At 40.4% G+C, this 25537-nt stretch overlaps 1 protein-coding gene and 1 pseudogene across 1 annotated transcript in view; both read left to right on the forward strand.

Annotated features, from left to right (window-relative positions):
* MYO3B (myosin IIIB) overlaps positions 1-25537 on the forward strand; it is a 407127-nt gene that overhangs the window by 133555 nt on the left and 248035 nt on the right. The window lies entirely within an intron of this gene.
* On the forward strand, positions 2417-2570 carry LOC105747875 (60S ribosomal protein L39-like; annotated as a pseudogene).

The following is a 25537-nucleotide window of genomic DNA, read 5'->3' on the forward strand; positions in this document are numbered from 1 at the left end:
ACAGTAACCTTTATTTACGTTACTTCACAAATTGGTAATTTTAATTAAAATGAGCAGTGGTATCTCCAGTGACAGACTCTCTCCATTTTAGATTTATTTAGCCAATGATTAGCTATTACGGTTTCTTGAATTAATTAGCATCTCTTGAGCTATAGGGAATTGGTGAATTAATAAAAACTCATGGAGAAGCTAAAAAAAAATTCTAATTTAAAAAAACCCCAATTCTCCTCTCACCTCTAAACATACATTGATCAATATACTTATAAATGCAACCCAACTTCTTTCTCATTTTGAAAAATTGGGATTTTTTTCCCTTTATGAGGAGAACAAATAAAGCTGTGTGTTTCAAGGTTATATCTCCCTGAAGAGCATCTAATTTAGATTACCTAATAGATCATCTAAAGACACCGAGGGCCTGATTTGATCTCACTTGTACTCCACTTACAAACTCAGCTGATAAAATCTGCTTCTCTCATGGTATAAACCAAGAAGTGACTCAGTATGGCTTGAGGTTTGAAACACGGTACAGTATCCACACATACCTGGAATATGTTGTCCTGGGAACCGTGGCAATGACAGGTTTAGCTTCATCCAAAATAAGCAAAATGCATAATAAATAGGTGCTCCAGACTCTAGCCAGCATATTCTGTTTATTTCGCACCAAATGCTGAGTTTACATCTTGTAAGAAACCAGGTCTGTAGCATATGTCATAGATTTCATATTAGTCCTTGAGGCACATTATGTTAGGTGACTTTTATTTTTATTAATTTTTATTGGAGTGTAGTTGCTTTACAATGTTGTGTTAGCTTCTGCTATACAGCAAAGTGAGTTAGTTATATATATATATATATATATATATATATATATATATATATATATATATATATATATATATATCCCCTCTTTTTTCAGATTCCCTTCCCATTTAGGTCACCACAGAGCACTGAGTAGAGTTTCCTGTGCTATACAGTAGGTTCTCATTAGTTATCCATTTTATATAAGGTAGTGTATATATGTCAATCCCAATCTCCCAGTTCATCCCATTCCCCCCTTCCCCCTTTGGTAACCACAAGTTTATTTTCTACATCTGTGACTCTATTTCTGCTTTGCAGATAAGTTCATCTGCACCATTTTTCTAAATTCCACATATAAGCGATATTATATGATATTTGTCTTTCTCTTTCTTACCTCACTCTGTATGACAATCTCTAGGTCCATCCATGCTGCTGCAAATGGCATTATTTTGTTCCTTTTTATGGCTGAGTAATATTCCATTGTATATTTGTACCACATCTTCTTTATCCATTCCTTTGTTGATGGACATTTAGGTTGCTTCCATGTCCTGGCTATTGTAAATAGTGCTGCAGTGAACATCGGGGTGCATGCATCCTTTCAAATTATGGTTTTCTCCAGATATATGCCCAGGAGTGGGATTGCTGGGTCATATAGTGGCTCTATTTTTAGTTTTTTAAGGAACCTCCTTACTGTTCTCCATAGTGGCTGTACCAATTTACATTCCCATCAACAGTGTTGGAGGGTTCCCTTTACACCTTCTCCACCATTTATTGTTGGTAGATTTTTTGATGTTAGGTGACTTTTAGATAAGGTTAGAATGTACTGTTTGTACCATTTATTCCATAATGGCTTTTCTTTCTTTCTTCTTTTAAAAAAAATCTTACTTGAATTTCATAATGTAAATCAAAAAGAATCTGCAGTTGAAATAAACAAGTGGTGGTGAGCTCTGCGCTGTCTGTATGTCCACGCACCTGGTGTGTGTGGGCTGGGGGTGGGGAGATGGGGGTGTGGCTCACACATCCATCCACAGCCTGTTCCCCCTCAGCCCCTCCCCGTGTGCTGCCTGGCTTATCATCAAGAAGAGGCAGCTGTGGAAGAGCAGTGTGTGCGATCCAGCTGTGTCACTTAATAGCTCTGTAACCTGGGGGGAAGTATTTAACCTCTCTGACCTTTGCTTTTCAATTGTCAAATTGGGGCTGAGAATACCCATCTCAGAGGGTTACTATAAGGATTAAATTATATAATGTGTATGTAGAACCTGGCAGAAAATAATAACTAACATATGTAACTCTTACTCGTGCCAGGCTCTGTTCTCTGCACGTCACACAATTGGCTTAATCCTCACAGTCCTATGAGGTAGTTCTAATATCCCCACTTTACAGAAATTGAGGTTGAAAGAGTCCAAGAGTCCCAAGACCACAGCTATTAAGGACTGGAGCTGGGATTTGAACACTAGAAGACTTGCTTCATATATATTCACGCTCAGCCAACAGTAGCTGTTATTTTTATCATCCTTTGCATTTGGCCATACCACTATCCTGAAACTCCTTTTTTTGAAAGTGTCACTGGCTCCCTCCCTTTCCCTGCCATCGTGGGGTATGCGGTTGACTCTGTTCTTCTCACAAGACTTTCAGGATCAAGCAGTTCTTGGCCAAGAAACAAAGGCAGAATCGTCCCATTCCATTCCCTAGTGGATTCACATGGAAAAACTGGTTTTAAAGTCAGGTGTAACTCTAAGAGGAGATATTGGAGAAGAACCAAGCTGGGTCTGTAAGGAATCACACATGAGATGGCACACGCGGTGATGCTAAGGCCACCAACGTCTTACCCCATCAAGCTGAAAACATCACCACTATCTGGACAGTTGGACATTTGTCAGGAGGCTATTATTTTTCTCTTTGTTTCTTTGCCTTTGCACTAGTAGGTTCAGTATTAAAGTGTGACACCTTTTGTTTGGAAAGAAAAGAAAGTGTCAATGACCTCCTGAAAGTGTCAACACCTCTGGAATATTTCAATCTCCTGTCCAGCTTCTCTTTATTTAGATTTCAGCTCACTGACTTTCACAGCTCAGGACACGGACACACACACACACACACACACTCCTCGGCTCCCTTCTCAAGGGCAACAGCAGAGCCCCTCAAGCTCAGCCTAGAGACCACCCCCAGCAGGAGTCAAACAGAAGTGCAGACAGCCCTGGCTCTCCCCGCATCCCAGCGCAAATCTTGTCTAGGCTGAGGCCTCTGTCTCTGCTGTCTGCTGGCCACACCTTTCTTGGTAAGGAGGGAGCACTGGGGCAGGAGATGGCTGCCAAGACCCCGGGCAGCAGAACCCACAGAGCATGGCAGCTAACTATGGGAGGAGACAGGTGCTACAGAGAGGGACGAGTTAACCATGACTCCACTGTCTTCAGCATGGGAAAAGGTCTTTTCAGAGAACACATGTTGGGGAGATTAAGAGCACAGGATCTGAAGTCAGGTTGTATTCTACCACTGCCACCGACATTTTTCACCTTGAACAAGTTATTTAACCTCTCTGAGCCTCAGTCTGTAAAATGGAAGTACTAATTCTTAACCACTTGGAATTAAGATCAGGTCTGCTGTGATAGAAAATCCCAAATAACAGTGGCTTAAACAGGATAGATTTTTATTTCCTCTCACATGAAGTAAGCTGGGAGTCAAACCATGCATGTACTGCTGGTCTGGCAGGGTATGTGGCAACCACCCAGACTCCTGCCCTTGTGCTGCCCCATTAAGTGTTGTTTCCATTCCCAAGGGCACCTCATGGGCCAAGATGGCTGCTGTAGCTCCAACATTTATGGGCAGATGGAAGGAGAGGAAAATGAAAGTTTCCTTTCTCTAAGAAGACTTTCTGGCAGTTTCATACAGTATATTGTTAGCTGCAGTTTGTCACGTGGCCACACCTAGCTACAAAAGAAGCTGAGAAATGCAGTCTTTGGACAGGGCAGCTGCAGGCCCAGGTCAGTACCAGAGCCCTATCCCTACGGCAAGTGGAGAGTCTGTAGACAGGTAGCAGTCTGGAATCATGCTCCTTTATAGAGTGTTGTAAGAATTAAGTGAGATACAGACTGAGAGCTCAGCAAATATGAGTGATCATGATGAATATTGTAACTTAGAATAGTGCTGACGTCAAGAGATGAGGGAGTCAGGAAGCAGAGCCAGGGGGTTCTATGGGGTGATGAGTCAAAACAGAGGTGGATCTTGAGGAAAGGCAGTCATGATCCCCCACCAAGGCTGACCTGTTGCCTGAGAGAGATGAGGAAATTAAGGACAAGGTATGAGCATGGAGTGGCCAGGTTCACACGCCTCCTGGTCTTCTCCCAAGGGCTGTGATGTTCTTTTGATTTGATGCTAAGCCCCAGATTCCTGCCTGCTCCTCCATTCCCAGGCCACTGTAGTTTCCACTGTGGAGCTTCCACAGGCTCTGGTGACAAAGCACATCTGGCTCAGAGTCAGTAAGAATTTTAATTAAAAATGTAAATGAAGGCTCATGTCATAGTACTACATTCTTCCAACCCACTGATAATTTCTGGCAGGGTTAAAAATAACAGACATCACCCTTTGGCACTAAGGAGGAAAAGGGTGCTTTTTTTTTTTGAATTTTTAAATTTTTGAATTTTATTTTTTATACAGCAGGTTCTTAATAGTTATCTATTTTATACATATTAGTGTATATATATTAATCCCAATCTCCCAATTCATCCCACCACACACACCCCCGCCACTTTCCCCCACTTGGTGTCCATAGGTTTGTTCTCTACATCTGTGTCTCTTTTTCTGCCTTGCAAACCTGTTCATCTGTGCCGTTTTTCTACATTCCACATATATGTGTTAACATATGATATTTGTTTTTCTCTTTCTGACTTACTTCACTCTGTATGACAGTCTCTAGATCCGACCACGTCTCTACAAATGACCCAATTCCATTCCTTTTTATGGCTGAGTAATATTCCATCATATATATGTACCACATCTTCTTTATCCATTCGTCTGTTGATGGGTATTTAGGTTGCTTCCATGACCTGGCTATTGTAAATAGTGCTGCATTGAACAATGGGGTGCATGTGTCTTTTGAATTATGGTTTTCTCTGGATATATGCCCAGTAGTGGGATTGCTGGATCATATGGTAATTCTATTTTTAGTTTTTTAAGGAATCTCCATACTGTTCTCCATAGTGGCTGTATCAATTTATATTTCCACCAACAGTACAAGAGGGTTCCCTTTTCTTCACACCCTCTCCAGCATTTGTTGTTTGTAGATTTTCTGATGATGCCCATTCTAACTGGTGTGAGTTGATAACTCAGGGTAGTTTTGATTCGCGTTTCTCTAATAATTAGTGATCTTGAGCAGCTTTTCATGTGCTTCTTGGCCATCTGTATGCCTTCTTTGGAGAAATGTCTATTTAGGTCTTCTGCCCATTTTTTTATTGGGTTGTTTGTTTTTTTAATATTGAGCTGCATGAGCTGTTTATGTATTTTGGAGATTAATCTTTGTCCATTGATTTGTTTGCAAATATTTTCTCCCATTCTGAGGGTTGTATTTTCATCTTGTTTGTAGTTTCCTTTGCTGTTAAAAACCTTTACGTTTCATTAGGTCCCATTTGTATATTTTTGTTTTTATTTCCATTACTCTAGGAGGTGGGTCAAAAAAGATCTTGCTGTGATTTATGTCAAAGAGTGTTCTTCCTATATTTTCCTCTAAGAGTTTTATAGTGTCCGGTCTTACATTTAGGTCTCTAAAACATTTTGAATTTTTTTGTGTGTATGGTGTTAGGGAGTGTTCTAATTTCATTCTTTTACATGTAGCTGTCCAGGTTTCCCAGCACCACTTATTAAAGAGACTGTCTTTCCTCCATTGTATATCCTTGCCTCCTTTGTCATAGATTAGTTGACCATAGGTATATGGGTTTATCTCTGGTCTTTCTATCCTGTTCCATTGATCTATATTTCTGTTTTTGTGCCAGTACCATATTGTCTTGATGACTGTAGCTTTGTAGTATAGTCTGAAGTCAGGGAGTCTGATTCATCCAGCTCCTTTTTTTTCCCTCAAGACCACTTTGGCTCTTTGGAGTCTTTTCTGTCTCCATAAAAATTTTAAGATTTTTTGTCCTAGTTCTGTAAAAACTTGTAGTTTGATAGGGATTGCATTGAATCTGTAGATTGCTTTGGGTAGTACAGTCATTTTCACAGTATTGATTCTTCCAATCCAGGAACATGGTATATCTCTCCATCTGTTTGTGTTATCTTTGGTTTCTTTCATCAGTGTCGTATAGTTTTCTGAATAAAGGTCTTTTACCTCCTTAGGTAGGTTTATTTCTAGGTATTTTATTCTTTTTGTTACAGTGGTGAATGGGAGTGTTTCCTTAATTTCTCTTTCTGATCTTTCGTTGTTAGTGTATAGGAATGCAAGTGATTTCTGTGCATTAATTTTGTATCCTGCTACTTTACCAAATTCATTGATTAGCTCTAGTAGTTTTCTGGTGGCATCTCTAGGATTCTCTATGTACAGTATCATATCATCTGCAAACAGTGACAGTTTTACTTCTTCTTTTCCAGTTTGTATTCCTTTAATTTCTTTTTCTTCTCTGATTGCTGTGACTAAAACTTCCAAAACTATGTTGAATAATAGCAGTGAGAGTGGGTAACCTTGTCTTGTTCTTGATCTTAGAGGAAATGGTTTCAGTTTTTCACCATTGAGAACGATGTTGGCTGTGGGTTTGTCATATATGGCATTTATTATGTTGAGGTACGTTCCCTCTATGCCCACTTTCTGGAGAGTTTTTATCATAAATGGGTGTTGAATTTTGTCAAAAGATTTTTCTGCATCTATTGAGATGATCATATGGTTTTTATTCTTCAATTTGTTAATATGGTATATCACGTGGATTGATTTGCGTATATTGAAGAATGCTTGCATCCCTGGGATGAATCCCAGTAGATCATGGTGTATGAACCTTTTAATGTGTTGTTGGATTCGGTTTGCTAGTATTTTGTTGATGATTTTTGGATCTATATTCATCAGTGATATTGGTCTGTAACTTTCTTTTTTTTTTTTTTGCGGTACGCGGGCCTCTCACTGTTGTGGCCTCTCCCGTTGCGGAGCACAGGCTCCGGACGCGCAGGCTCAGCGGCCATGGCTCATGGGCCCAGCCGCTCTGCGGCACGTGGAATCTTCCTGGACCGGGGCACGAACCCGCATCCCCTGCATCGGCAGGCAGACTCTCAACCACTGAGCCACCAGGGAAGCCCTGTAATTTTCTTTATTGTAGTATCTCTGTCTGGTTTTGGTATCAGGGTGATGGTGGCTTCGTAGAATGAGTTTGGGAGTGTTCCTTCCTCTGCAGTTTTTTGGAAGAGTTTGAGAAGGATGGGTGTTAGCTCTTCGCTAAATGTTTGATAGAATTCACCTGTGAAGCCATCTGGTCCTGGACTTTTGTTTGTTGGAAGATTTTTAATCACAGTTTCAATTTCATTACTTGTGATTGGTCTGTTCATATTTTCTGTTTCTTCCTGGTTCAGTCTTGGAAGGTTATACCTTTCTAAGAGTTTGTCCATTTCCTCCAGGTTGTCCATTTTATTGGCATAGAGTTGCTTGTAGTAGTCTCTTATGATGCTTTGTATTTCTGTGGTGTTCATTGTAAGTTCTCCTTTTTCATTTCTAATTTTATTGATTTGAGTCCTCTCCCTCTTTTTCCTGATGAATCTGGCTAAAGTTTTATCAATTTTGTTTATCTTCTCAAAGAACCAGTTTTTAGTTTTATTGATCTTTGCTACTGTTTTCTTTGTTTCTATTTCATTTATTTTTGCTCTGATCTTTATGATTTCTTTTCTTCTACTAACTTTGGGTTTTGTTTGTTCTTCTTTCTCTAATTTCTTTAGGTGTAAGTTTAGATTGTTTATTTCAGATTTTTCTTGTTTCTTGAGGTAGGATTGTATTGCTATAAACTTCCCTCTTAGAACTGCTTTTGCTGCATCCCATAGGTTTTGGATTGTCGTGTTTTCGTTGTCATTTGTCTCTAGGTATTTTTTGATTTCCTCCGTGGTTTCTTCAGTGATATCTTGGTTATTTAGTAACATATTGTTTAGCCTCCATGTGTTTGTGTTTTTTTATGGTTTTTCCCCCTGTAATTGATTTCTAATCTCATAGCATTGTGGTCGGAAAAGATGCTTGAAATGATTTCAGTTTTCTTTAATTTACGGAGGCTTTTTTGTGACCCTAGATGTGATCTATCCTGGAGAATGTTTTCTGTGCACTTGAGAAGAAAGTGTAATCTGCTGTCTTTGGATGGAATGTCCTATAAATATCAATTAAATCTATCTGGTCTATTGTGTCATTTAAAGCTTGTGTTTCCTTATTAATTTTCTGTCTGATGATCTGTCCATTGGTGTAAGTGAAGTGTTAAAGTCCCCCAATATTGTTGTGTTAATGTCGATTTCCTCTTTTATAGCTGTTAGCAGTTGCCTTATGTATTGAGGTGCTCCTATGTTGGGTACATACATATTTATAATTGTTATATCATCTTAGATTGATCCCTTGATCATTATGTAGTGTCCTTCCTTGTCTCTCATAACAGTCTTTATTTTAAAGTCTATTTTATCTGATATGAGTATTGCTACTCCAGCTTTCTTTTGGTTTCCATTTGCATGGAATATCTTTTTCCATGCCCTCACTTTCAGTCTGTATGTGTCCCTGGGTCTGAAGTGGGTCTCTTGTAGACAACATATATATGGGTCTTGTTTTTGTATCCATTCAGTGAGCCAGTGTCTTTTGGTTGGAGCATTTAATCCATTCACGTTTAAGGTAATTATCAATATGTATGTTCCTATCACCATTGTCTTAATTGTTATGGGTTTGTTTTTGTAGGTCCTTTTCTTCTCTTGTGTTTCCCAGTTAGAGAAGTTCCTTTAACATTTGTCGTAGAGCTGGTTTGGTGGTGCTGAATTCTCTTAGCTTTTGCTTGTCTGTAAAACTTTTGATTTCTCCGTCGAATCTGAATGAGATCCTTGCCGGGTAGAGCAATCTTGGTTGTAGATTCTTCCCTTTAATCACTTTAAATATATTGTGCCACTCTCTTCTGGCCTGTAGAGTTTCTGCTGAGAAATCAGCTGTTAACCTTCTGGGAGTTCCCTTGTATGTTATGTGTCATTTTTCCCTTGTTGCTTTCAATAATTTTTCTTTGTAATTTTTGTCAAGTTGATTGCTGTGTGTCTCAGTGTGTTTCTTCATGGGTTTATCCTGCCTGGGACTCTCTGCGCTTCCTGGGTTTAGGTGGCTATTTCCTTTCCCATGTTAGGGAAGTTTTTGACTATAATCTCTTCAAATATTTCCTCTGGTCCTTTCTCTCTCTCTTCCCCTTCTGGGACCCCTATAATGCGAATGTTGGTGCATTTAATATTGTCCTAGAGGTCTCTTAGGCTGTCTTCATTTCTTTTCATTCTTTTTTCTTTATTCTGTTCCACGGCAGTGCATTCCACCATTCTGTCTTCCAGATCACTTATCCGTTCTTCTGCCTCAGTTATTCTGCTATTGATTCCTTCTAGTGTAGTTTTCATTTCAGTTATTGTAATGTTTATCTCTGTTTGTTTGTTCTTTAATTCTTCTAGGTGTTTGTTCTTTAATTCTTCTATGTCTTTGTTAAACATTTCTTACGTCTTCTCGATCTTTGCCTCCATTCTTTTTCCGAGGTCCTGGATCATCTTCACTATCATTATTCTGAATTCTTTTTCTGGAAGGTTTCTCCACTTCATTTATTTGTTCTTCTGGGGTTTTATCTTGTTCCTTCATCTGATACATAGTCCTCTGCCTTTTCATTTTGTCTCTCTTTCTGTGAATGTGGTTTTTCTTCCACAGGCTGGAGAATTGTAGTTCTTCTTGCTTCTGCTGTCTGCCCCTCTGGTGGATGAGGCTATCTAAGAGGCTTGTGCAAGCTTCCTGATGGGAGGGACTCTTTTTTTTAAGTGTATTCAAGATTTATAACAGTGTTTTCAAATATAATAAATCATTATAGATTCTCTTGGTCTTTCATCTCCTTTTGGGTATGTGTGTGGCTTCTGGTGACCTCTCAGTATTTTAATTTGGAACTTCCTAAGGTCATCAGGTGTATGATATAGCTATCATACCAGGTTTATGAGTGGGGAAAAAATCCCATAATTGATTTTTGATGTGAAGGACTATTGGATGTTTTTTTGAAAGAAAAATTTTATTTAAAAGGCTATATTTTAGTGAATAGTGAGAATTCTTGCCTTTAAGGGAGGCCCAAAACTTAAACCCTTATGCTCAAGCAGTGCTCCTCACACATGTACAGAAAGTCTGGCCTTGATCACCCCATGATATGGGTTGAATCGTACCCCTAAAACTTCGTATGTTGACGTCCCAAGCCTCAGTATCTCAGAATGTGACCTTATTTAGAAATAGGGCCATTGCACCTATAATTAGTTAAGATGAGATCATGCTGCAGTAGCGTGGACCCCTAATCCAGTATAACTGGTGTCTTTATAAAAAGACGAAATTTGGATACAAACACACCCAGAGAGAACATCATGTGAAGATTGGAGTTATGCCACCACAAGCCAAGGAACTACTAGAAGGTAGGAAAGAGGCCTGAATAGATCCTTCTCTAGCACCTTCAGAGGGAACATGGCTCTACTCATCTTAAGTCTTGATCTCAGACTTCCAGTCTCCAGAGCTGTGAGAGAATAAATATCAGTTTGTGGTGCTTAGTTACAGTAGCCCTAGGAAACTAATGTAGCCCATGACTTGGTGGTGACATGACCTTAAGTCATTTGATCTCTCCAGGCCTCTGATCCCTAAGCTGTGGGTTAGCAATGTCTGCCAGCGAGGATAAATGTAAAATCCTTTAATACATACAGTTTCATCACAACCTCAAGTATTAGTATTACACCATAAAGCCATAGTGTATTTTCATTCTTCCTTTTCTTTCTTTCCTTCCTTCCTTTCTTCCCTTTCCATGTTTTATTTTTGTTTCTGTTTTTTTAATATGTCTCAAATGTTAAGGGTTTATGTTAAATTCCTCCTCCTAAGCCTACTGCCCAATAGTAAAAGAGGGATACTTTTGTAATTATCAGTGATTTGCTGGCCTTTATTGAGGACTTCAAGAACCAAATACACTTAGCTGCACTAAGATTTCACGGTCACATGTACTTCTCTGAGAGGAAGCAATTACAGTAGAAAGAGCTGGCAGATTGGTGTCATCTTGCATCCCACCACTGATCACCTGATCACCTTCCTAGAATGCTGTGTTAGAAGGATTCTGAGGCCACCTCCAGGATAGAGGATTATGATCACTTAGTGATATTTGCTGTGAGCCTGAACTGGGGTAACTGTAGCTTATAGAGTACAGATACAGAGTTAGAGTTCACATTTCTTTTCTTTTTTTTTTTTTTTTTTTTTTGGCTTGAAACAACAGTGATTTATTATTTAGCATGGTTTTATGGGTTGACTGGGTGAACCACCCAGTCATGTTGCACATCATGTCAGCCTGGTCTGTCATGTGGTTGCATTTAGCTGGGAGCTTAGCTGAGCTCTAAGAAGGGATGTTCAGGAAGGCCTATGGTCTTCATTCACATGCTTCTTATCATCAGTAGTCCAGCTCAAGCTTCTTATATGGCAGCTGGACTCCAAGAGTCCCCAAACTGAAGCACCCTGCCTTTTTAAACGTTAAGCCCAGAGTTAGCAGACTGTCACTTCTATAGATAAAGCAAATACATGGCCACTCCAGATTCAAGGCGGGGGAGGAAAATCAGACTCCAAGTCTTATTGGGCAGAGAGACGTGTGTGTTGGAAGAGAAGGAATTGTTGGCAGCTCTATTAGTCAGGGTTCTCCAGAGAAATAGAACCAATAAGAATATATACAAGCTGGAGAACCAGGAAAGCTGGTGGTGTAATTCAGTCTGAGTCTGAAGCCCTGAGAATTGGGGATGAGGTGGGGTAGGGCTGATGGTGTAAGTCCTGATCTAAGCCTGAAAGCCCTAGACGAAGGGCAGGAGACGACGGAGGTCTCAGCTCAAGCAGAGAGAGTGTGTTTGCCCTTTTTGTTGTATCCGGGCCCTCAGTGGATTGGATGAGGCCCACCCACAGTGGGTTTTCTTAACTCAGTCTACTGAATCAAATGTTAATCTCTTCTGGAAACACCGTCATAGACACACCCAGAAATGACATTTCACCAGCTATCGGGGCATCCCTTAGCCCAGTTGACACATAAAACTAACCATCACAGCAGCCATATTTGAAGACTATCTCTTGTGGAAACATTCATTTTAGACCTTACTCTCTGACAGAGTGCTGCCTTTGAGCTACAGATATTTACCATGAAGGCTGATACCCTGTGAGTGCATTAGTTCTTTTAGAGATGACTTAACAGAGCTTCAGTTGGACCCTGCATGAAGGATGGGAAATTGCTATGGAAGGAAAAAGGAGAGGGTCTATCTGCTGTTCTGATTTTTCACCCGTGAACCAGGACAAACTCTGTAAGTTGGGGAGGGAAGATGGGGACCCTGATTTTAACTGTCAAATTGATCTAGAGTTGTCAGATGGGGTAATTTAACCCTCAGATGAGGGTGATTTATCCCGTGTATTGTAATCAGATAGTCGTCTAAGTTGTTCCCTATGAGCTCTGGTAAATCACTTTTAGTACATATTGAAGGTGACAATATTGTATTTTATCACCAAATTGCTGTCTTACAGTAATAACTAATGCATGTCATCGGCTTTGGCTCCAGCACTGAATTACACTCACTTGGAGGCACATAGATCCAGACGGGAGCTGTCACTTCTGTCTGCTCGTCCATGGCTGGGACCAAAAGGCTGGTAGGGAAACTGTATTGTTGCAGCCTTTGTAGATTAGCTGGTTCAGAGATACCTGTGGTCTCGTGAAGCATGGAACTTCTCTTCAGTGCAGTTTGGGTCAATATGATCTAGGGTGGACCTAGTAATTCTATTAAATGAGTGATGAGTGCTTTGATGACTAAAGGTAAGGATCTTATTTAAACAGAGAAATAAGGGCTGGTCAGGAATCAGGCTCAAATTATCTCTCCCTGGTCTGGCTCCTGTCCACGTGTCCAGCCTCAGCTTGCTCTGATCCCCATCTTGAACTTTATGCTCTACCTGTACACACCGTACTCTGTTTCTCTGTACCATTGTTCATGTCCTTTTCTTTGCCTGGAATATGCTCTCCCAGTTACCCCACCAATTCCCCTGGTCAGGGAAGAGGCACTGCAAACACACCCTCCCGGCTGCCTCACTCCTCTCATTGTTTCATTCGTCACACTGCATTATCATTACTTATTTATGCCTCTACCTCTGCCACTAGACAGACTGTGAGCTCCTTGAAGCCAGGAATTCATTTTATTTTTTTTAATTTTTTTTTAATTAAAAGTAATTGTATTCTTTTTTTTTTACAATGGTGTGTTAGTTTCTGCTTTATAACAAAGTGAATCAGTTATACATATACATATGTTCCCATATCTCTTCCCTCTTGCATCTCCCTCCCTCCCACCCTCCCTATCCCACCCCTGTAGGTGGTCACAAAGCACCGAGCTGATCTCCCTGTGCTATGTGGCTGCTTCCCACTAGCTATCTATTTTACATTTGGTAGTGTATATATGTCCACGCCACTCTCTCACTTTGTCACAGCTTACCCTTCCCCCTCCCCATATCCTCAAGTCCATTCTCTAGTAGGTCTCTGTCTTTATTCCTGTCTTACCCCGAGGTTCTTCGTGACATTTTTTTTCCCTTAGATTCCATATATATGTGTTAGCATACGGTATTTGGCTTTCTCTTTCTGACTTACTTCACTCTGTATGGCAGACTCTAGGTCCATCCACCTCACTACAAATAACTCAATTTCGTTTCTTTTTATGGCTGAGTAATATTCCATTGTATATATGTGCCACATCTTCTTTATCCATTCATCCGATGATGGACACTTAGGTTGTTTCCATCTCCTGGCTATTGTAAATAGAGCTGCAATGAACATTTTAGTACATGACTATTTTTGAATTATGGTTTTCTCAGGGTATATGCCCAGTAGGGGATTGCTGGGTCATATGGTAGTTCTATTTGTAGTTTTTTAAGGAACCTCCATACTGTTCTCTATAGCGGCTGTACCAATTCACATTCCCACCAGCAGTGCAAGAGTGTTCCCTTTTCTCCACACCATCTCCAGCATTTATTGTTTCTAGATTTTTTGATGATGGCCATTCTGACCGGTATGAGATGATATCTCATTGTAGTTTTGATTTGTATTTCTCTAATGATTAATGATGTTGAGCATTTTTTCATGTGTTTGTTGGCACTCTGTATATCTTCTTTGGAGAAATGTCTATTTAGGTCTTCTGCCCATTTTTGGATTGGGTTTTTTGTTTTTTTGTTATTGAGCTGCATAAGCTTCTTGTAAATTTTGGAGAATAATCCTTTGTCAGTTGCTTCATTTGCAAATATTTTCTCCCATTCTGAGGGTTGTCTTTTGGTCTTGTTTATGGTTTCCTTTGCTGTGCAAAAGCTTTGAAGTTCACTAGGTCCCATTTGTTTTTGTTTTTATTTCCATTTCTCTAGGAGGTGGGTTAAAAAGGATCTTGCTGTGATTTATGTCATAGAGTATTCTGCCTATGTTTTCCTCTAAGAGTTTGATAGTTTCTGGCTTTACGTTTAGGTCTTTAATCCATTTTGAGCTTATTTTTGTGTATGTTGTTAGGGAGTGTTCTAATTTCATACTTTCACATGTACCTGTCCAGTTTTCCCTGCACCACTTATTGAAGAGGCTGTCCTTTCTCCACTGTACATTCCTGCCTCCTTTATCAAAGATAAGGTGACCATATGTGTGTGGGTTTATCTCTGGGCTTTCTATCCTGTTCCATTGATCTATATTTCTGTTTTTGTGCCAGTACCATACTGTCTTCATTACTGTAGCTTTGTAGTATAGTCTGAGGTCAGAGAGCCTGATTCCTCCAGCTCCGTTTTTCGTTCTCAAGATTGCTTTGGCTATTTGGGGTCTTTTGTGTTTCCATACAAATTGTGAAATTTTTTGTTCTAGTTCTGTGAAAAATGCCAGTGGTAGTTTGATAGGGATTGCATTGAATCTGTAGATTGCTTTGGGTAGTAGAGTCATTTTCACAATGTTGATTCTTCCAATCCAAGAACATGGTATATCTCTCCATCTATTTGTATCATCTTTAATTTCTTTCATCAGTGTCTTCTAATTTTCTGCATACAGGTCTATTGTCTCCTTAGGTAGGTTTATTCCTAGATATTTTATTCGTTTTGTTGCAGTGGTAAATGGGAGTGTTTTCTTGATTTCACTTTCAGATTTTTCATCATTAGTGTATAGGAATGCCAGAGATTTCTGTGCATTAATTTTGTATCCTGCTACTTTACCAAATTCATTGATTAGCTCTAGTAGTTTTCTGGTAGCATCTTTAGGCTTCTCTATGTATAGTATCATGTCATCTGCAAACAGTGACAGCTTTACTTCTTCTTTTCTGATTTGGATTCCTTGTATTTCCTTTTCTTCTCTGATTGCTGTGGCGAAAACTTCCAAAACTATGTTGAATAAGAGTGGTGAGAGTGGGCAACCTTGTCTTGTTCCTGATCTTAGTGGAAATGCTTTCAGTTTTTCACCATTGAGGACTATGTTGTCTGTGGATATGTCATATATGGCCTTTATTATGTTGAGGAAAGTTCCCTCTATGCCTACTTTCTGGAGGGTTTTTATCTGAAATGGGTGTTGAATTTTGTCAAAAGCTTTCTCCACATCTATTGAGATAACCATATGATTTTTCTCCTTCAGTTTGTTAATATGGTGTATCACATTGATTGATTTGCATATATTGAAGAATCCTTGCATTCCTGGAATAAACCCCACTTGATCATGGCGTATGATCCTCTAAATGTGCTGTTGGATTCTGTTTGCTAGTATTTTGTTGAGAATTTTTGCATCTATGTTCATCAGTGATATTGGCCTGTAGTTTTCTTTCTTTGTGACATACTTGTCTGGTTTTGGTATCAGGGTGATGGTGGCCTCATAGAATGAGTTTGGGAGTGTTCCTCACTCTGCTATATTTTGGAAGAGTTTGAGAAGGACAGGTGTTAGCTCTTCTCTAAATGTTTGATAGAATTCACCTGTGAAGCCATCTGGACCTGGGCTTTTGTTTGTTGGAAGATTTTTAATCACAGTTTCAATTTCAGTGCTTGTGATTGGTCTGTTCATATTTTCTATTTCTTCCTGATTCAGTCTTGGCAGGTTGTGCATTTCTAAGAATTTGTCCATTTCTTCCAGGTTGTCCATTTTATTGGTATAGAGTTGCTTGTAGTAATCTCTCATGATCTTTTGTATTTCTGCAGTGTCAGTTGTTACTTCTCCTTTTTCATTTCTAATTCTATTGATTTGAGTCTTCTCCCTTTTTTTCTTGATGCGTCTGGCTAATGGCTTATCAATTTTGTTTATCTTCTCAAAGAACCAGCTTTTAGTTTTATTGATCTTTGTTATCGTTTCCTTCATGTCTTTTTCATTTATTTCTGATCTGATCTTTATGATTTCTTTCCTTCTGCTAACTTTGGGGTTTTTTTGTTCTTCTTTCTCTAATTGCTATAGGTGCAAGATTAGGTTGTTTATTCGAGATGTTTCCTGTTTCTTAAGGTAGGATTTTATTGCTCTAAACTTCCCTCTTAGAACTGCTTTTGCTGCATCCCATAGGTTTTGGGTCGTCGTGTCTCCATTGTCATTTGTTTCTAGTTATTTTTTGATTTCCTCTGTGATTTCTTCAGTGATCACTTCGTTATTAAGTACTGTATTGTTTAGCCTCCACGTGTTTGTATTTTTTACAGATCTTTTCCTGTAATTGATATCTAGTCTCATAGTGTTGTGGTCGGAAAAGATACTTGATACAATTTCAGTTTTCTTAATTTTACCAAGGCTTGATTTGTGACCCAAGATATAATCTATCCTGGAGAATGTTCCATGAGCACTTGAGAAAAATGTGTATTCTGTTTTTTTGGATGGAATGTCCTATAAATATCAATTAAGTCCATCTTGTTTAATGTATCATTTAAAGGTTGTGTTTCCTTATTTATTTTCATTTTGGATGATCTGTCCATTGGCGACAGTGGGGTGTTAAAGTCCCCTACTATGAATGTGTTACTGTCGATTTCCCCTTTTGTGGCTGTTAGTATTTGCCTTATGTATTGAGGTGCTTCTATGTTGGGTGCGTAAGTATTTACAATTGTTATATCTTCTTGTTGGATCGATCCCTTGATCATTATTTAGTGTCCTTCTTTGTTTCTTCTAATAGTCTTTATTTTAAAGTCTATTTTGTTTGATATGAGAATTGCTACTCCAGCTTTCTTTTGGTTTCCATTTGCATGGAATATCTTTTTCCATCCCCTCCCTTTCAGTCTGTATGTGTCTCTAGGTCTGAAGTGGGTTTCTTATAGACAGCATATATATGGGTGTTGTTTTTGTCTCCATTCAGCCAGTCTGTGTCTTTTGGTGGGAGCATTTAATCCATTTACATTTAAGGTAATTATTGATACGTATGTTCCTATTCCCATTTTCTTAATTGGTTTGGGTTTGTTATTGTAGGTCTTTTCCTTCTCTTGTGTTTCTTGACTAGAGAAGATCCTTTAGCATTTGTTATAAAGCTGGTTTGGTGGTGCTGAACTCTCAGCTTTTGCTTGTTTGTAAAGGTTTTAATTTCTCCATCAAATCTGAATGAGATCCTTGCTGGGTAGAGTAATCTTGGTTGTAGGTTTTTCTCTTTCATCGCTTTAAATATGTCCTGCCAGTCCCTTCTGGCTTGCAGGGTTTCTGCTGAAAGATCAGCTGTTAACCTTATGGGGATTCCCTTATGTGTTATTTGTTGTTTTTCCCTTGCTGCTTTTAATATGTTTTCTTTGTATTTAATTTTTGACAGTTTGATTAATATGTGTCTTCGCGTGTTTCTCTTTGGATTTATCCTGTATGGGACTCTCTGTGCTTCCTGGACTTGATTAACTATTTCCTTTCCCATATGAGGGAAGTTTTCAACTATAATCTCTTCAAATATTTTCTCAGTCCCTTTCTTTTTCTCTTCTTCTTCTGGAACCCCTATAATTCGAATGTTGGTGCATTTAATGTTGTCCCAGAGGTCTCTGAGACTGTCCTCAATACTTTTCATTCTTTTTTCTTTATTCTTCTCTGCAGTAGTTATTTCCACTATCTTCCAGGTCACTTATCCATTCTTCTGCCTCAGTTATTCTGCTATTGATCCCTTCTGGAGTATTTTAAATTTCATTTATTGTGTTGTTCATCGTTGCTTGTTTCATCTTTAGTTCTTCTAGGTCCTTGTTAAATGTTTCTTGCATTTTCTCTATTCCATTTCCAAGATTTTGGATCATCTTTACTATCATTATTCTGAATTCTTTTTCAGATAAAGTGCCTATTTCCTCTTCATTAGTTAGGTTTGGTGGGTTTTTATCTTGCTCCTTCATTTGCTGTGTGTTTTTGTGTCTTCTCATTTTGCTTATCTTACTGTGTTTGGGGTCTCCTTTTTGCAGGCTGCAGGTTCGTAGTTCCGTCGTTTTCGGTGTCTGTCCTCAGTGGCTAAAGTTGGTTCAGTGGGTTGTGTAGGCTTCCTGGTTGAGGGGACTAGTGCCTGTGTTCTGGTGGATGAGGCTGGATCTTGTCTTTCTGGTGGGCAGGTCCACGTCTGGTGGTGTGTTTTCGTATGTCTGTGGATTTTTTATGATTTTAGGCAGCCTCTCTGCTAATGGGTGGGGTTGTGTTCCTGTCTTGCTAGTTGTTTGGCATAGGGTGTCCAGCACTGTTGCTTGCTGGTCGTTGAGTGAAGCTGGGTATTGGTGTTGAGATGGAGATCTCTGGGAGATTTTCGCCATTTGATATTATGTAGAGCTGGGAGGTCTCTTGTGGACCAGTGTCCTGAAGTTGGCTCTCCCACCTCAGAGGCACAGCACTGACTCCTGGCTGCAGCACCAAGAGCCTTTCATCCACACGGCTCAGAATAAAAGGGAGAAAAAGTAGAAAGAAAGAGGATAAAAGAAAATAAAATATGGTAAAAGAAAATAAAGTTATTAAAATAAAAAGGAATTATTAAGAAAAAAAAATTTTTAAGTAAAAAAAATACAAAAAAAACCAGATGGATAGAACCCTAGGACAAATGGTGAAAGCAAAGCTATACAGACAAAATCTCACACAGAAGCATACACATACACACTCACAAAAAGAGGAAAAGGGGAAAAAGTAATAAATCTTGCTCTCAAAGTCCACCTCCTCAATTTGGGATGATTCGTTGTCTATTCAGGTATTCCACAGATGCAGGGTACATCAAGTTGACTGCAGAGATTTAATCCGCTGCTCCTGAGGCTTCTGGGAGAGATTTCCCTTTCTCTTCTTTATTCGCACAGCTCCTGGGGCTCAGTTTTGGATTTGGCCCTGCCTCTGTGTGTAGGTCGTCGGAGGGCGTCTGTTCTTCGCTCAGACAGGACGGGGTTAAAGGATCCGCTGATTTGGGGGCTCTGGCTCACTCAGGCCGGGTGAGGGAGGGGCACGATGCCGGGCGAGCCTGCGGCGGCAGAGCCCGGTAGGACGTTGCACCAGCCTTAGACGCGCCATGCGTTCTCCTGGGTGAGTTGTCCCTGGCTCCCGGGACCTTGGCAGTGGCAGGCTCCACAGGCTCCCCGGAAGGGGGGCGTGGATAGTGACCTGTGCTCTCACACAGGCCTCCTGGTGGTGGCAGCAGCAGCCTTAGCGTCTCCTGCCCGTCTCTGGGGTCTGCGCTGTTAGCCGCGCCTCGCGCCCGTCTCTGGAGCTCCTTTAAGCGGCGCTCTTAATCCCCTCTCCTTGCGCGCCAGGAAATAAAGAGGGAAGAAAAAGTCTCTTGCCTCTTCGGCAGGTCCAGACTTTTCTCCAGACTCCCTCCCGGCTAGCCCTGGTGCACTAACTCCTTCAGGCTGTGTTCACACCACCAGTCTTCTCATGGCGCTCCAACTGAAGCCTGAGCCTCAGCTCCCAGCCCTGCCCGCCCCGGCGGGTGAGCAGACAAGCCTCTCAGGCTAGTGAGTGCCGGTCGGCACCGATTCTCTGTGCGGGAATTTCTCCGCTTTGCCCTCCGCACCCCTGTTGCTGTGCTCTCCTCCGCGGCTCCGAAGCTTCCCCCCTCCGCCACCCGCAGTCTCCACCCACGAAGCGGCTTCCTAGTGTGTGGAAACTTTTCCTCCTTCACGGCTCCCTCCCACTGGTGCAGGCCCCGTCCCTATCCTTTTGTCTCTGATTTTTCTTTTTTGTTTTGCCGTACCCAGTTACGTGGGGAGTTTCTTGCCTTTTGGGAGGTCTGAGGTCTTCTGCCAGCGTTCAGTAGGTGTTCTGTAGGAGTTGTTTCACGTGTAGATGTATTTCTGATGTATCAGTGGGGAGGAAGGTGATCTCCGCCCACATTTCTTTTTAATTATGACCATATTCTCTGCTTTGTGAAAATCTCTGTTCTTGGCAAAACTTATTCCACCAAGGAAAGCAAAGAAGGCTTACGCTCAACTAAATCAGGTGTATCCTAAAACGTACTTGAGAGTTAAAAGTAGTTGAATAAATTTGGGGTTGTGTGTGTGAAGAGTACAGACATTAATCTTAAGGATTTATTTAAAGCTTGTCATGTGTCACAGTGAAATGGACTTCACATGTGTTGTTTCAGTGACTCCTCACTGCTGCCATATGAGGCAGGTTACTACTCAAATGGGAAGCTGAGCATCTTAGGAGTTAAGTGACCAGCCTGAGCTCTCATAGCTGGACCTGCTAGAAACTGGCAGAGCTAAGAGTCAAACCCAGGTCGGCATCATAGTCCAATATCTGTTCTGAGGCTCATGACGCTGCAGTGCGTGAGTGTGTGTGTGTTTAATTGAGGTGAAATTCACATAACATAATATTAACCATTTTAAAGTGAACAATTCAGTGGCATCCACAGCGTTGTGCAACCACCACTTCTATCTAGTTCCAAAACATTTTAATCATTCCAAAGGAAGCTCTATACCCATTAAGCAGTTACTCTGTTTCCACCTCTCCTCCAGCCCCTGGCAGACACTAACCTGCTTTCTGCCTCTTCTTTCTTTATGGATTTACCTAGTCCGGATATTGCATATAAATGGAATCATATAATAGGTGACCTTTTATGTTTGTCTGCTATCACTTAGCATGTTTTTGAAGTTTTCCCGTTGTAGTGTATATCAGTATGTCATTGCTTTTTATGGCTGAATGATACTGTATGTATGTTTTTGAGGCAGAATGTCAGCAGCCACCCCACCACCTTCCTCCACTTGGAGATATGAAGAGGACCCATGTCTAGCTGCTCAGATACCTCCTCCAGTTCCCCCCATCAGTCCGTGCATAATGCCAAGGATGACCAGACTGTTGAAATACCAGGCATTCACCCTTTTTCTTCCCCTGTACCCATATAAAGTAGGAATGTTTGGACATGGTCTTCTGTCCCCCGGATGTCCCAAAGAACCCAGAGGCTCTAGAAGTGGGAACACTGACTATAGCCTAGGGTAAGTGGTTTCCCCTATTTGCTCCCAACTTAGGGTCATAGTTTTGCTATCTGGCTTCTTTTGGGTGCCTAGATATTCCATCCTACAGGACTCAGCTCTGTGTTGTAACTAGGGCAACAGCTTTTATGTTATTCTCCTTGGTTCTACAACTACAGTCATTGCAAACCATCCTACATAAGGTCTTTCTGAAAAGATCATGATCAGCACGATCTTTCTGAAACCTCAAACTGTTCAAGTCATGCCCTCCTCACAATCATGCTGTGGCTCCCCATTGCTGAAAGGATACATCAGAACTCTTCAACACACAAGGTCATTCAAGGTAGACTCTATATGTCTATGCAATAGCATTCTCTCCTCCATACTCCCTGCACATTCTAGCAAAGTCGAATAAGTGGGGCATCCCCTAACTTCCTAAAGGTGAATTAGGTCCCTTTCCCTTATGCTTTCATGTCAGCATGGTGCCTTTTACAGACCTTCAAATAAGGAGGGGAGAGAAGCAGGTCAAGCCATTCTGAAATTATTTGTTTGTGCATCTATCTCCCCACTCAAACTTTGAGTACCTTGGGAGCAGAGAATGTCTTTTCTGCTTTGTATCCCCAATATCTGGCACAATTTCTGGCACATTGCAGGAGCTCAGTAAGCACCAATTCCTTTTGAAGAACCAAGGATCCTAGAGAGGAGGTGATATCTTCAAAATTATACACAGCGTATGATGCACCTGGTTAGAAGTTGGATGTTATGACTCATGATCTGTAGACAAGCTCTTCTAGACACAAACATAATATTAAGGAAGAGTATGAGGGGTGGAAAGGTGGTCAAATGTATCCCCCCAAAACACATACACTTTCTCAAAGCAAAAATAAAATTGCAACTGTCAGAAACGTGATAGGATTGTTAAAAGTGAATGATGACAGCTACATGGTTAGCTGTCGATTCTTTTTTTGGTTGCTTTGGATATATGGAAATGACATCAAAACAAATCCTCTCCCCGGCACTCTTAGTGGTTATTCCTCTCCAATAACCTCTGCCCATTCCTCTCTATTTCTCCCATCTTCTTTCCCCTGACCCCAGTCCACTTCTATTATTTCCCCCCATCATATACTTTATCACCTGGTTCAGAAGTCCAGGGAAAGGTTGAAGAGGAGCCATTTCTGAACCCAGGATTAAGAGAAAAAGCTATGTTCTCATAGCTCATGATGTTTCCGGACCACAGTCAGTGACACGACATTCTACAGAGCTGGCAATTCCCCCCCGGCTTTTTTTAAAATTGAAGTATAGTTGATTTACAATATTATATTAGTTTCAGGTGTACAACATAGTGATTCAATTTTTTATAGATTATACTGCATTTAAAGTTATTACAAGATAATGGCTATATTTCCCTGTACTGTACAATAGGACCTTGTTGGTTATTTTATACAGAGTAGATTGTATCTCTCAATTCCACACCCCTATTTTGCCACTGCCCCCTTTCCTCTTCCCACTGGTAATCACTATTTTGTTCTCTATATCTGTGAGTCTGTTTCTCTTTTGTTATATGTGTTCATTTGTTTTATTTATTAGATTCCACATGTAAGTGATAATATAGAGTATTTTTCTTTCTCTGTCTTATTTCACTAAGCATAATACCCTCTAGGTCCATCCACATTGTTGCAAATAGCAGAATTTAATTCTTTGTTTATGGCTTAGTAATATTCCATTGTATATCTATATATAACACATCTTTTTTTTTTTTTTTTTTCCGGTACGCAGGCCTCTCACTGTTGTGGCCTCTCCCATTGCGGAGCACAGGCTCTGGACGTGCAGTCTCAGTGGCCATGGCTCACAGGCCCAGCCGCTCCGTGGCATGTGGGCTCTTCCCGGACCAGGGCACGAACCCGTGTCCCCTGCATCAGCAGGCGGACTCTCAACCACTGTGCCACCAGGGAAGCCCCCACATCTTCTTTATCCATAATCAGTTGATGAACATGTAGGTTGCTTCCATATCTTGGCTATTATAAATTATGCTGTTCTGAATTTTGGAATGCATCTATCTTTTTAAATTAGTGTTTTCATTTTCTTCAGATATATACTCAGGAGTGGAATTGCTTGGTCATATCAAATGGTGGTCCTATTTTTAGGTTTTTGAGGAGTTACCATACTGTTTTCCATGGTGGCTACACCAATTTACATTCCCACCAATAGTGTACTAGAGTTTCCTTTACATCTTCACCATTTGTTGTTTGTAGACTTTTTGATGATAGCCATTTTGACAGGTGTGAGGTGATATCGCATTGTGGTATTGATTTGCATTTCTCTGATGATTAGCGATGTTGAACATCTTTTTTTGTGCCTGTTGGCCATCTGTGGATCCTCTTTGGAAAACTGTCTATTCAAGTCTTCTGCCCATTTTTTCTTTGGGGCCTTTTAAAAAATTGAGTTATATGAGCTATTTATATATTTTGAATATTAATCCCTTATTGGTCATATCATTTGCAAACATTTTCTACCATTCCATAGGTTGTCTTTTCATTTTGTTGATGATTTCCTTAACTGTGCAAAAGCTTTTTTTTTTTTTTTTGTGGTACGTGGGCCTCTCACTGCTGTGGCCTCTCCCATTGCAGAGCACAGGCTCTGGATGTGCAGGCCCAGCGGCCATGGCTCACGGGCCCAGCCGCTCCACGGCATGCGGGATCCTCCCGGACCGGGGCACGAACCCACATCCCCTGCATCGGCAGGCGGACTCTCAACCACTGTGCCACCAGGGAAGCCCTGTGCAAAAGCTTTTAACTTTAATTAGGTCCCATTTCTTTATTTTTGCTTCTGTTTCTTTTGCCTTAGGAGGCAGATCCAAAATAATAATGCTACAGTTTATGTCAAAGAGTGTTCTGCCTTTGTTCTCTTCTAGGAGTCTTATGGTTTCTAGTCTTACATTTAGGTCTTTAATCCAGTTTGAGTTTATTTTTGTATATGGTGTGAGAAAATGTTCTAATTTCATTATTTTACTTGTAGCTGTCCAGTTTTCACAGCACCACTTATTGACAAGACTGTCTTCTCCATTGTATATTCTTGCCTCCTTTGAAATAGATTAGTTGACCATATATGTGTGGGCTTATTTCTGGCCTCTCTATTCTGCTCTGTTGATCTATGAGTCTGTTTTTGTGCCAGTACCATGCTGTTTTGATTACTATAACTTTGTAATATAGTCTGAAGTCAGGGAGGGTGATGCCTCCAGCTTTGTTAGTTTTTCTCAAGATTACTTTGGCAATACAGGGTCTTTGGGAATTCCATATAAATTTTAGGATTATTTGTTCTAGTTCTGTGAAAAATGCCATGGGTATTTTGATAGGGGTTGCATTAAATCTGTAGACTGCTTTGGGTAGTATGGACATTTTAACAATATTAATTCTCCAACCCAAGAACATGGGATGTCTTTCCATTTCTTTGTATCATTTTCGGTTTCCTTCATCAGTGTTTTATGGTTTTCGGAGTACAGGTCTTTCACCTCCTTGGTTAATTTTATTAGGGGATATTTTATTCTTTCTGATGTGATTTTAAGTGAGACTGTTTTCTTGCTTTCTCTTTCTAATAGTTCATTAGTAGTAGAGGACTAATTTCATTTTTAGGATTTTTCTATATGTAGTATCATGTCATCTGCAATTAGTGACAGTTCTGCTTCTTACCTTCCAATTTGGATGCCTTTTATTTATTTATTTTTGTCTGATTGTTGTGGCTAGGACTTCCAATACTGTGTTAAATAATGGTGGCTAGAATGGGCATCCTTGTCTTATTCCTGAGTTTAGAGGAATGGCTTTCAGCTTTTCACCATTGAGTATAATGTTAGCTGTGGGTTTGTTATAAATGGCCTTTATTATGTTGACATATGTTCCTTCTATACCAACTTTGATGAGGGTTTTTATCATGAATGGATGTTGAGGTTTTTTGTTTTTTATAGATTTGTTTATTTATTTATTTTTGGCTGCATTGGGTCTTTGTTGCTGCAGGCTTTCTCTAGTTGTGGCGAGTGGGGGCTACCCTTCGTTGTGGTTCATGGGCTTCTCATTGCAGTGGCTTCTCTTGTTGCGGATCATGGACTCTAGGCACACAGGCTTCAGTAGTTGTCGCTCGTGGGCTGTAGAGCGCAGGCTCAGTAGTTGTGGTGCACGGGCTTAGTTGCTCCGCAGCATGTGGGATCTTCCT

The sequence above is a fragment of the Orcinus orca genome, chromosome 7 (assembly GCF_937001465.1).
Source record: "Orcinus orca chromosome 7, mOrcOrc1.1, whole genome shotgun sequence".
Classification (NCBI taxonomy): domain Eukaryota; kingdom Metazoa; phylum Chordata; class Mammalia; order Artiodactyla; family Delphinidae; genus Orcinus; species Orcinus orca.